Source organism: Mauremys reevesii, linkage group 2 (assembly GCF_016161935.1).
Source record: "Mauremys reevesii isolate NIE-2019 linkage group 2, ASM1616193v1, whole genome shotgun sequence".
NCBI classification, from domain to species: domain Eukaryota; kingdom Metazoa; phylum Chordata; order Testudines; family Geoemydidae; genus Mauremys; species Mauremys reevesii.
Genome location: NC_052624.1, coordinates 152,808,551 through 152,821,251, shown reverse-complemented (window position 1 = coordinate 152,821,251; position 12,701 = coordinate 152,808,551).

The window sequence follows — 12,701 nt, the reverse complement described above, 5'->3', positions numbered from 1 at the left end:
AAGTAAGGTTAAACATTTCCATAAACTATAAAATAGACAGCTTTGTTGGTGATTTGGCTAAATTTCACATTTGAGTGATCACACGAGGCTTTATTCTCCTTTATGCTGAGATCCCTTTTCTTCATCAGAGCAGTATAAAATGGCCTCAGTCTAAATGAAAATCAGGCCCATTTTGCTGAATTAAATTCCACCTTGGCAGTCTTTCTTTTATGAAAGCTGATAGAGAGATGGATAATATCCTTTTCTACCTGTAACTCACACATCAACAGTCGAGCGCTCTCCCGTCAACTCCAGTACTCCACCAGAACAAGAAGCACAAGCGGAGTTGACCCCAGTGAAGACTTCACGGTAAGTACGTCAACTTCAGCAGCTTAGATTGACCCCAAGTGGTAGTGTAGACAAGCCCTAGAAAGGGTTTGCTGGGCTAACTATACCAGAAAACTCTCCTATTAGAAGCTCAGTTTATATTGTTAAATGAGTTATTTTGCTAGTTTAGCTCATACCAGTTTTTCAAATAAAATGAGCTCTTCTCCTGGTAAGAGAATAAGAATGGCCATACTGAGTCAGACCAATGGTCCATCTAGCCCAGTATTCTGTCTTCTGACAATGCCATATGTTTCAGAGAGAATGAACAGGTAAGTGAACTTATCAACTGATCTATCCCCTGACATCCAGTCCCAGTTTCTAGCATTCAGAGATTTTGACACACCCAGAGCAAGGGATTGTGTTCCTGATCACCTTGGCTAATAACCATCAATGGACCTGTCCTCCATGAACTTCAAGGAAATGCATAGTTTGTAATGCAGTTTGGGATATAACTGGATGAAAGGAGCTATAGAAAGGTAAGAGTAAGATCATGATTTCTTCTACAGCTCTACTTTCTCCTTTTGTTATCTGCAAAATACAAGATGGCCTCCTTAAATATAATCAACTGCACCCAATGCTTTAAAAGGGATAGCAGACACAAGTGGAAGGTTGGGAGGGACGTGGACTGTGAATGGGGGCATAGTTAAGTGTCGTGGAAGGATGAGCTATATAAAACTACTGGTTGTCGCAGAACTAGAAAACAAATTAGGTAACTCAGCTTTCCAGAAAACTTATAGACCCAACAGTGCAAAAGGTGTTGCACTGTAACTTTGCATTTTTTTGGCCCTCTACAGAACTGGTTTAAAATGTTCAGTGAACATTTGAACTTCAAGGGGCAAAGCAGGAAAAATATAGTTATCAAATAAATAAGACAAAATTATCCTGTTTTTTCAGCTTGCTTTAGTTATTATCCACTAATACTGACTATTCTAACTCTACATTTATTATGTAGTGTATTTTACATTAACGTCTCACACATATATAACAAAGTTTATTTTTAGTCTTTACTGTTTCATTTCCTTTTGTTCATTATAGGACTAATTGCTGCCATTAATAGTCTCACAAACTATTTTCTATATTCAAAGCTTTAAATCCAATTTCAGATACTCACGTAGCACAATACTGAGACTGATATTTAAATGGAGAACTTGTCTGTCAATTGCATAACTGAGGGCTTCTGTATTACTTACCTTTTTCAGCCGTTCCTCTCTGAGAATCAGACCTTTTCATGTTTGACAATATTTCTTCTGGACATTTTTATTGATTTAATTACCACAAACAATATGGGTCAGCTGAAAGAAAATCAGAGGAAAATATGCAAACCCAGATGGAATTAGAAATTGATTCTTTCTTCATTCCTCCTTTCAATTACCAAGGCAGTCTGATAACCAATAAATTTTCCTCATAAGTGATCAAAGTAATCTGACAGTTTTCAGAGTGGTAGTTGTATCAGCTGGCTTTTAGCCCACAAAAGCTTATGTCCAAATACATTTGTTAGTCTCTAAGGTGCCACAAGGACTCCTCAAAGTCATCTTAGTTGCATTTCATTTTTATAATGCTTGGGGAATTTCCATGGGCTGCCAATTTGAAAAATCCAGTATTAAAGTGAGGGTGCTACCCCCCCAACTGCTTTCACTTTTCAGGATGTTTTAATTTGACACCTTGAGATGGGATGGAATTTATTATTTATCTCTTTCCTAATAATTCCTAACTTCTGTTAGTTTTCAGAGAACTATCCACAATGAGTCCAAGATCTCTTTCTTGAGTGGTAACAGCTAATTTATACCCCCCCCCCCCCCCCCATCATTTTGTATGTATAGTTGGGATTATGTTTTCCAATATCTATTAAATTGCACTTAACATAGAATTTCATCTCCCATTTTTTTCACCCAGTTTATTGAGAACCCTTTGTAACTCTTGGCAGTCAGCTTTGGACTTTACTATCTATCAAGTGTATTTTTTTTATTGTCTGCAAATTTTGCCACCTCCCTGTTCAACATATTCATAGATGATCTGGAAAAAGTGGTAGTGGTGAACAGCACTGGTCCCAGTACAGATCCTTTGGGGGGGAACCATGCTATTTACCTCTCTCCATTGTGAAAACTGACCATTTATTCCTACCTTATGTCACACACAGAGTTGCAGAAGAATCAACAGGTAGAGCTGGAGAAAAGCTAATGTGGTTGGAATTAGGAGTTCTGAGGAAGGTAGGGACTAGAGCTGGAGCGGGGCAGGCAAAGGTTGGAGCAAGGGCTGGTACAGGAAGCAGGTCTGGCACAACTACAGAGGTGGAATGCATTGAGCAGCCACTGTGCTGCGGTTGCAACCAAGCTTAGAGATAGTGATCTGTTTTGGGTTGTGTCCTGGTCTGCACCCTCACTTTAAACCGGGGGGTTTCAAAGTGAGGACCAGCATGTCTTCCCCCCACCCCAAAATCCTAGGGTAGGTCTCCCCTTCGGCTGCCACCACCCGGTCAATTTTGTGGGCCGGGACACCCCTGTTTCCCCCCTGGGAACACAGATCAATTCACAGAGGAGGAACCTTCCCCCTCCCCTCTCTCTCTCCAGCCTGCTCTGTGCTCTGAAGAGATATCTGGATTTAAACGCCTTGAATCTCTACACACAGGGAAGCAGCCCACTTCCCCCTCCCCTTCCCCTTCCCCTGAAAAAGAAAAGAATTTATTAAGAGAACAAAAAGAAAATACAGAATCTCTATGAGTCCAAGCTGGACACTCATAGGGTATAACCTTGCTAAGTTCTGGAGAGAATCCTCTCTCTTTCTCAGTACAACCAGTACAAGCAGAATTAAGAATAATCAATAACAAACACACAGAGTTGCAAACATAGGATTATTAGATAAGGACACAAAGTATCTTTCTAATACTCACTATCTTGACTAGAAGAAATTAGTTCAGAAAGGTGGAACTTGATTAACTCGTCTGGTCTCTTGAACTCCAAACAGAGAGAAAAAGTTCCCTCCTAGGAGTACTAACTATTCATGAGGTTGGGGCGTGGGCTGGACTCTGGGACTTTCTGTGCCTGAACCCGAACCTCTACACCAAAGAGTCCTGGGGCACCTTATAGACTAACAGACGTATTGGAGCAGCTCCTGTTAGTCTATAAGGTGCCACAGGACTCTTTGGTGCTTTTACAGATCCAGACTAACACGGCTACCCCTCTGATGCTCTATGCCAGTGGTTCTCAAACTTTTGTACTGGGGACCCCTTTCACACAGTAAGTCTCTGAGTACGTTTTATATATTCAACATCATTATAAATGCTGGAGGCAAAGTGGGGTTTGGCAACCAGTTACTGATGCAAGAGAGCCTTCCCTCTTATCCCACAACTGCTTACTTTGCTCAAGAGCCTTTGGTGACAAACCTTGTCAAAGGCTTTCTGAAAGTCCAAGTACACTATAGCCACCTTTTTCCACATGCTTGTTGACTGCCTCAAAGAATTCTTATAGATTGGTTTCAGAGGGGTAACTGTGTTAGTCTGTATCAGCAAAAACAACAAGGAATTCTTCTGGCACCTTAGAGACTAACGAATTTATTTGGGCATAAGCTATCGTGGGCTAAAACCCACTGCATGGAGTGGAAAACTGATGCAGTGGGTTTTAGCCCACGATAGCTTATGCCCAAATAAATTCGTTAGTCTCTAAGGTGCCACAAGGACTACTAATAGATTGGTGAGGCATGATTTACCTTTACAAAAGCTGCGTTGACTCTTCTAAAACATATCATAGTTATCACGTTTGTTCTTCACTATAGCTTCAAACAATTTGCCTGGTACTGAAGATAGGCTCACCAGCCTGGAATTGGCAGGATTGCCTCTGGAGTCTTTTAAAAAATAGTCATTACATTACATTGACGACATAAGCTTCCTTCTGCTTCAGCTTAATGTGCTCCTTCCACCGAGACCTTCAACCTCTTTAACTGCAGAGAGGCTGTCAGACTGAGGGTGAGACCACTTTAGCTACACCTTACCCCCATGCAGATCATTCTACTAAAGGCAATAGGATTGCTCATGGAATAAGCTGGTATTCAGCGTGAGTAAGGTGTGACACAAGTGGAGCTGCTATGTAATAATTTGTGAATACTGCAGGATGACCAGATTGTTGGGATGTTTACTGTACCAATATATTGGTTTAGTTTAAGAAAAAGACCAGGGAACCAGAACATCAAAATCACTACAGCAGAAAACTCTCCTATTCAGGCAAGCCTTAACTTCCATATGCTTAAGTGCTTTCTTGAACAGAAATGAACTAAGTATATGCTGAAGTTAAGTTTAACCAGCTTTGGGGTATCTACATGCTCCTGGAATACAAATAAAATATTTTTGTTTTGTTTTGAACATGGATATTTTTCCCAGTACAAAACTGGAACAGGCTCTCTCAAAAAAGCCATATTATCTATTAGGGTCATGTGGCTCTGACCTGATTGGAACAGCGTGTAGAGTGCACTATGTATATTTACCCATTTAAAAAAAAAAAGTCTTCTGGAATCATTTTTTTCTCTGACATGAATAATGTTGATGGAGACACTAACGGATTAGGCTGCTGCTCTGATTCGCTTGCTAAAGTAAACACCAGGAAATATTGTAACCAGATCACATATTGCCATGGAGTAAAGTGACTAATTTCATTTTCAGCCACAGTGAGAAGAAGCAGAAAGTGCATCAGGAAACTGACTGAGCTTTCTTTAGCGTGGGAATAAAAACACATGTGGGACTGATGGGCACTTTTGGCCTTGGTTTACCTGCCTGTGCTCTTGAGATGTGGCATCCAGAAGAATCATTTCAAGTGAGATCACAAGGCACAAGGACTTTCATTCGCAGACAAACAGTACAAATGAGTTTCTATTTCTACCTCAGAGAGCGGTTTGGAGCTAGCCAAGTGGTTGAGTAGCTAGGAGCTTTGCATTGGTTCAGTTCCCAGCTTCTTGCTCTAGAATGCCCCTGGATTTGAGTCTGCATAAGCACGGCCTAAGCAGAAGACAAAGTTACGCTGGGCTCTCTGGACAGTTACTCAAATGGAGTCCACAGCCTTCCTGAGGTATGGTAGCTTCAAGCTCCCGGGCAGGGCTGTTTCAGGGTCACCATTTCAGATGGGCAAGCAAGCAGAAGTGCAGCAGCAAGAGGAGTGGATGGACAAGGGCAAGGGGGATCCTCAGGAGCAGCTGGCACATATCCTTGGCAGTTAATAAATATAGAACAAGAATGATTTAGCAGCAGCAGCTGTGCTGGTTGGCTTAGGAAAAGTCCAAACTGCGTAGCCGAGGAGCATCATTCTGACCAGAAGGGGGTTTGAATAGAGGTGGCTAGACAGCTGAGGAGAACTATCCTGTGCAAAGAAAGGCTGGAAGCCTGATGGGAGTGATGGAACACATGGCTCACCAGGGCTAAAAGTTTAACATGCACTACATTTTAGGGCCCGTGGTTGTCCATTGGTTCGCTGCTGGGATACCGCTGATCATAAATCACCCCTCAACAGCTTCACATTGTGTTTAATATGCTACATTGAGATGTTGCACAACATCCGGGCAGGGCAAAGTTGAGCAGCAATGAGGCAACATTAAGACACATGCTGTGCGGCATAGTTGTGCCATGATTATTCTGTGGCTGTCTGAAATTCTATTTGGTGGCTCTTCATCACCCCTGCTAGGACATCACCATTTTTCTAACCCAGGCTGTCTGGAGGGAACTGTGGAGATATCCAAAGCAATATTTGTCTCTCTGCACCGACAATGTCAATGGAGAAACAGAGTTACACCAGTTGAGAATTTAGCTCATGTGGTATTGATGTGCACTGTTGCCATATTCCACACCAGAGGTGGTTGCATTTCAATAGTGGGTAAGCTCTTTAGGGCAGGATCCATCTCTTTGTTGTATGTACAGCGCCTAGCACAATGGAGCCCTGATCCAGGATTTGGAGCCTTAGGAGTTACCCCAATATAAATAAATAATAATAGTCTCTTTACCTGCAGATCATGGTTAGCCAAATCATGTTTCCTTTCTCCACTATCTCATGAGAAGTGAAAATAAATTCAAAGGTTAAAACCATTTACCAGATGTTAACTGGAATCATTTTACACATGCACATGGTATAACACATTCTGCAGAGAATCAGTAGAAATGACTTGAGCATGCTGCAGCTGAGGAGCATTGAAAAAATGAATACAGATGCTTGTCACGAGAGAACAAAAATAACTTTTCAGTAGAATACTTGAGGTTTAAAAAGTTTCACAAACTGTCAAGCCTCTTATTTTGGGTACATCCCAGTCCTGTCTGTTATTAAAAGATGCCATATGGCAGTAGAGATGGAAGGGTTTTTGTTTCACTTAAGGGGAATAATACATTAGTGACAGGTTTCTTGGAGCGTAGTGGTGGTGCGTGCAGCTATGAAATCCTGATGCCTTTGTCTCGAAACAGCACGTTACATTTCTAAGATCTGCCTGTGTGCGTAGGCAACCATCATTGTGCGTTCACACACACACACTGTGCTCCTCGTGGAAAAGTGCTGTAGGTTTATGGGATGAGACCAATAAGTCTATAAAACTTGGTCTAAAATCCTATCAAATTTAATATAGAATAAGTCTTAGTGTACGTTTAAAAAACTTACATAATACAATTTCAGAAAGAATTGTATCCCCACTGTGCAATCTTTTAGGTTGGTTTGAAAATCCCACAGAAGGGAGATCATTGATATCATAATTTAACCATGCTCAGTACTGTATAAATTAAGCTTTGAATTAAATAGGTACAGAATGGGAATAAGTGGGGCATACACTTTTAACAGCACCATATTATGTATATCCTTCCTTCTGGCCCATTCTCTTCCTCTCTCTGCACTGAGCACAGGGCTGGGGCTGAAGAGCTGGGCCAGGAGCTAAATGAGGGAGGGGGCTCAGGGTTGAGGCAGGAGGTTTGGGTGTGAGGCACTTACCTGGGCAGTTCCCATTTGATGCGAGGGGTGCAGGTAGGAATGTGTGTGTGTGTGTGGGGGGGGGGGGGGTTGGTTCAGGAGCTCCCGTGTGTTGCTCCGGGTGGCGGTGAGGATGCAGCAGGTGCATGGGGATGGGGGGTGCTGGATATGTGAGGGGGTGCAGGTGTCAGGGCTAGGGTTGTGGAGGGGGGATGAAGGAGACAAACAGAGGGCTGGGTGTGGATGAGGGAGGTACAGGGCTCAGGGTAGGCACCTGGAGGGTGTGCAGGGGTGCGGGGCTCAGGGCAGAGGTGAGGGGTGTGTGTGTGGGGTCAGGACTCAGGGGAGAGGGCTGGGTGACTGGCCCCTAAGAACTCCCAACCCCTGTTCCTTGTCCCCTGACTGGCCAACCCTTATCCACACCCCAGCCAGACCCCTGGGACTCCCATGCCCCATCCATCCTGACCACCCCCTCCAGAGACACCCCCCCCCCCCCGGGACCCTCCTTGGTCCACTGACTGTCCTGACCCCCTATCCTCCCCCACCCCCTAACAGACCCCGGGACTCCCATGCCCCATCCACCCCCCCCTCCGCTCCCTGACTGCCCCCTCTAGAGACCCCCAGTGTCCCACCCTCCATCCAACCCACTCTGCTCCCTGTCCCCTGACTGCCCCCCTACCATGAGGCTCCATGCAGAGCCAGATGCACTGCCCCGCGGGAGCGCACAGGGCGGCATGGCTCCAGGGAGGGTGGAGCGTGTCTGCCTCCCTGCAGGCGTGTGCAGCCCCGACACCCCCAGAGCGCTGTGCGTGTGGTGACACAGCTACGGTCGAGCAGGGAGCCAAACACTGCCCTGCGGGAGCGCACAGCAGCAGGGCTCCGGGGGAGGGGCCGGCAGCTTACTGCGCTTGGCCTGGGAGCGCGCGCCGCGCCAGGAGAGTGGGGCATTTGCCCACCTTGTGCGCACGGCTATGCTTCTGCTCCCTGGGCAGAGGAGAGCGGGCTGGGCTGGGCAGGATTTTTAATGGCATGCTGGAGTCCCGGCAGGCAGCAGCGTGCCATAGGTTGCCGACCCCTGCTTTAGTTTGTCCTCATTGCTTCTTGGCTCCTCCTCCAGGTGAAGCCTAGGCAGTTAACTGACCCACCTAGCCACTGTAACCCCTTTAGTGGTGGGTGTGGCGGGGGTGAACACCCCATCACATGCCATTTTACAGATGGAAAACTGAAGCCCAGAGAAGGGAAGTGGCTTGCCCAAACTCACACAGGGTGTCTTTCGATGACCGGACTCTGTGCGTCCGAAGATGACTGATCAGTCCGATTCGGGCGTGGAAAGTCCTGTCACACGTTGGGCAGACATGTGATGGCACTGTCGATGATGTGCGGGCAGCTCTGGACTTGCGCAGCTCACGCTTTCTTTCAGTCTCAGCAGTACGCCTCGCCTCAGAGGTATTACTCCCTGTGTGAATGAGGCTGCGCCATGCTGGACGGTTCAGTGCGAGGGTTTCTTCAGCGTGTCCTTGAACCGCTTCTTTTGTCCTCCATGGGAGCGCTTTCCCTGGGCGAGTTCTCCATAGAAGAGCTGTTTAGGAATGCGCTCGTCTGACATTCTCACGACATGTCCGGCCCATCTGGTCTGGGCTCTCATCAGCAGTGTGTGAACTGATGGCAGACTGGCTCTGATAAGGACTTCAGTATCGGGCACTTTGTCCTGCCATCTGATTTTTAGAAGCTTTCGCAGACAGGAAGTGTGGAAGTGATTGAGCCTTCGTGCATGACTCCGATAGACAGTCCACGTCTCACAGGCGTACAGCAGAGTTGGAAGCACCGCTGCTCGGTAGACCTTCAGCCTCGTTGGTAGGCTGATCCCTCGATGTTCCCAGACGTTGGAGCGCAATCGGCCAAATGCAGAGCTGGCTTTAGCAATTCTGCACTTTACTTCATCGATTGACACTGCTCGAGAAAGGGTACTGCCCAGGTAAATGAAGTGGTCCACTGCCTGAAGTCTCTGTCCATTTACAGTGATGGACGGTTCTGAGTACAGAGTGTGGGGAGCTGTCTGGTGCATGACCTCAGTCTTCTTGATGTTAATGGTAAGGCCGAAGCTGTTGCATGCAGATGAAAACTTGTCCATACTGGCTTGCATTTCTGGCTCTGTACTAGCATTCAGAACACAATCATCGGCAAAGAGAAAGTCTCGAAGTACAGTTTCCTTCACCTTGGTGATGGCATGCAGTCGCCTCAGGGCTAAGAAGCAGGGTCGAACTAGGGTACGCAAATTCAGCTACGTGAATAGCGTAGCTGAATTCGAAGTACCCTAGTTCGAACTACTCACCCGTCCAGACGCCGCGGAATCGAAGTCCGCGGCTCCAAGGTCGACTCCGCCACCGCCTTTTGCAGTGGTGGAGTACCGGAGTTCGAACTATCGCGTCCAGATTAGACGCGAGAAGTCGAACTCACCGCGTCAACCCGGCTCGTAAATGTAAACTAGCCCTCAGAGTGAATAGTTTCCCATCGGTTCTGTACTTCAGGCCTACTCCTTCAGTGCAGTGTTGAAAGGCATCAGTCAGAGTGGCAGAGAATATCATGCTAAACAAAGTGGGTGCTAAAACACACCCTTGCTTGACGCCGTTGGTGACTGGGAAGGCCTCAGATGTTTCACCGTTATCCAGGACACGAGCCATCATACCGTGATGAAATTGACGTACCATTTGTATGAATCGGTCTGGACAGCCGAATTTCGACATGATCCGCCACAGGCCCTGGCGACTGACAGAGTTGAACGCTTTCGTGAGGTCCACAAAAGTTGTGTAGAGTTCACGGTTCTGCTCTTGACATTTCTCCTGTAGCTGACGCGCAGCGAAGATCATGTCAATAGTCCCACGCCCCTTGCGGAAGCCGCACTGTGATTCTGGCAGTAAGCCCTGCTCCAGGTGAGTGATCAGTCGGTTCAACAAAACCCGTGCAAGAACTTTCCCCGCTGTAGAGAGCAGCGAGATTCCACGGTGATTGTCGCATACCTGGCGATTGCCCTTCCTCTTATAGAGGTGCACGATGGACGCGTCTCTAAATTCCTGTGGAATGGATCCCTGCTTCCAGAAGGACTGAAACAGCTCAGTGAGTTTCCGTAGCAGCACTGGTCCACCGACTTTGTACACCTCTGCTGGTATGGCATCTGACCCTGGGGCTTTGCCACTTGACAGCTGGTTGATGGCTTGCTTCACTTCGTCCTCTTCTGGTGAAGCATCCATGGAGTCATTGACTGCAACCTGGGGCATCTTGTCAATGGCCTCATCATTGATGACTGAGGGGCAGTTGAGAACTGCTTCAAAATGTTTAGCCCATCTCTGGAGAATCTGCGTCTTCTCTGTAAAGAGCACAGTGCCATCAGAGTTCAGGAGGGGAAAGCTCCCAGAAGCCTGTGGACCATAGAGCGTGTTGAGGGCTTCATAGAACTGCTTATAGTCGTTCCTGTCCACATACGCCTGTATTTCATCTGCTTTGGCGCTCAGCCACAAGTCCCACATTTTGCGCAGTCGGTTCTGTACTATTCTGCGAGCGTTGATAAAGGTAGTCTTCTTTGCCACTGAGGATGGATTGTTCTGATATGCGCGATGCAGGCGGTGCTTCTCAGCAAGTAAGGCCTGGATTTCTGCATCATTTTCATCAAACCAGTCTTGCCGCCTGCGTGTGGAGGGCCCCAATACCTTCGATGCAGCTGTATGGACAGTGTTGCGGAATCGCTCCCAGTCTCTCTCAGCGTCATTCTCAATACGAAGATCAGCAAGCTCATTCTCTAGGTCTTCTGCTAGATTTTCAGTGATGCGGCTGTTCTTCAGCTTCGACACGTTGATCCTTTTGAGAGCCTTACAGCCTTGTGGTCGTCTCTTCGGCATGATACGGAGCTTCATTTTAGATACTATGAGCCTGTGATCCGTCCAGCAGTCAGCGCTGCACATAGCTTTTGTAACCCTGACATCTTGTCTGTCCCTTCTCCTGATGATGACATAGTCGATCAGATGCCAGTGCTTGGAACGGGGATGCATCCACGAAGTCCTGTTACGGGTAGGGAGGCGGAAGACCGTATTGGTGATCAGAAGGTCACGTGCTGCACAAGTTTCCAGCAGTAACAGGCCATTGCTGTTACACTTTCCCACTCCATTTTTCCCCGATGACTCCTTCCCAGGCTGCGGCATCGCATCCGACTCTTGCGTTAAAATCGCCAAGCAGGATCAGCTTGTCTGTGCGGTGAACTGATGATAGCAGAGCATCTAGTTCTTCATAGAATTTATCCTTCACATCCTCTGGGTTGGTCATTGTGGGAGCGTATGCGCTGATCAAAGTAGCTTGTTTTCCATTTTGAAGTGGAAGCTGCATTGTCGTGAGTCGGTCATTCACACCCTTGGGGGGACTGGCAAGTTTCCGAACAAGATGATTCTTGATGGCGAAGCCAACTCCAGATTCGCGACGCTCATCACCGCTGCGGCCACTCCAGAAGAATGTATAGCCTCCGCCTGACTCGGACAGCTGTCCTTCATTAGCAAGGCGAGTTTCGCTAAGGGCTGCAATGTCAATGTTGTAGCGTGCAAGCTCTCTGGCGACAAGTGCTGTTCTTCTCTCTGGTCTGTCCGCCGTGATGTTATCCAGTAGTGTGCGCACATTCCATGTGCCAATGGTGATCGGTGTCACTCTAAGTTTTGTTTTTGTTCGACCGCTTTTATGGGATCCCCGCCAGCCGCGGTATGCTGGCCAGGGTAAGGTGAAGCAGGCAATGTTTAGGGCACCTTTTCTAGCCCCTTCCTCGTTCTACGGAGGTGAGCAGTGCAGTCCTGAATAGGGCTGCTCAGTCACTCAAGAAGATGCCGAGCTCCACCGCTGCTTCGGTCAGTGAGGAACGACCATTATACCTGAGCCGCCTGTGTGCAGGTCCGCGGCTACAGCTCCCAGTGTATCCACACCTGCTGCTTCGTCGCTCGCCCATCGCCACAGGACTTGATATGATGTGATATGATATGATATGATGTCGAGACCGAGACTTGCGCGTGAATTGGATTAAAGTGAGGGAGAGTTGTGCGACGTCAACCTCACTCTCTCTTCCCAGTTCCTATCTGTATCCAGTGGCAGGACAAGAGTCGAGACTGCTGGAGATAGGGCAGGGCGCAGTGGATGACCAGGACGCCTACGTGTCTTGTCGTGCTCTTGAGCGTTCCACAACGCTTGCTGTCACCGCCTTCCTGACCATTGAACCAGGTTTCCTCAGTCAGCCGGATCCAGCCTTCGCATGCAATGGGTAGACAGGCCCTAACTCACCGAGGGTCTTAGACTCATCGGCTACCCTCACCTGGTTTAGCCCGCCAGTCGAGACGGTTTCCGGGGTGTGGCCGCTGTCGCATGCTGACAGCTACTTGGAGCCACAGG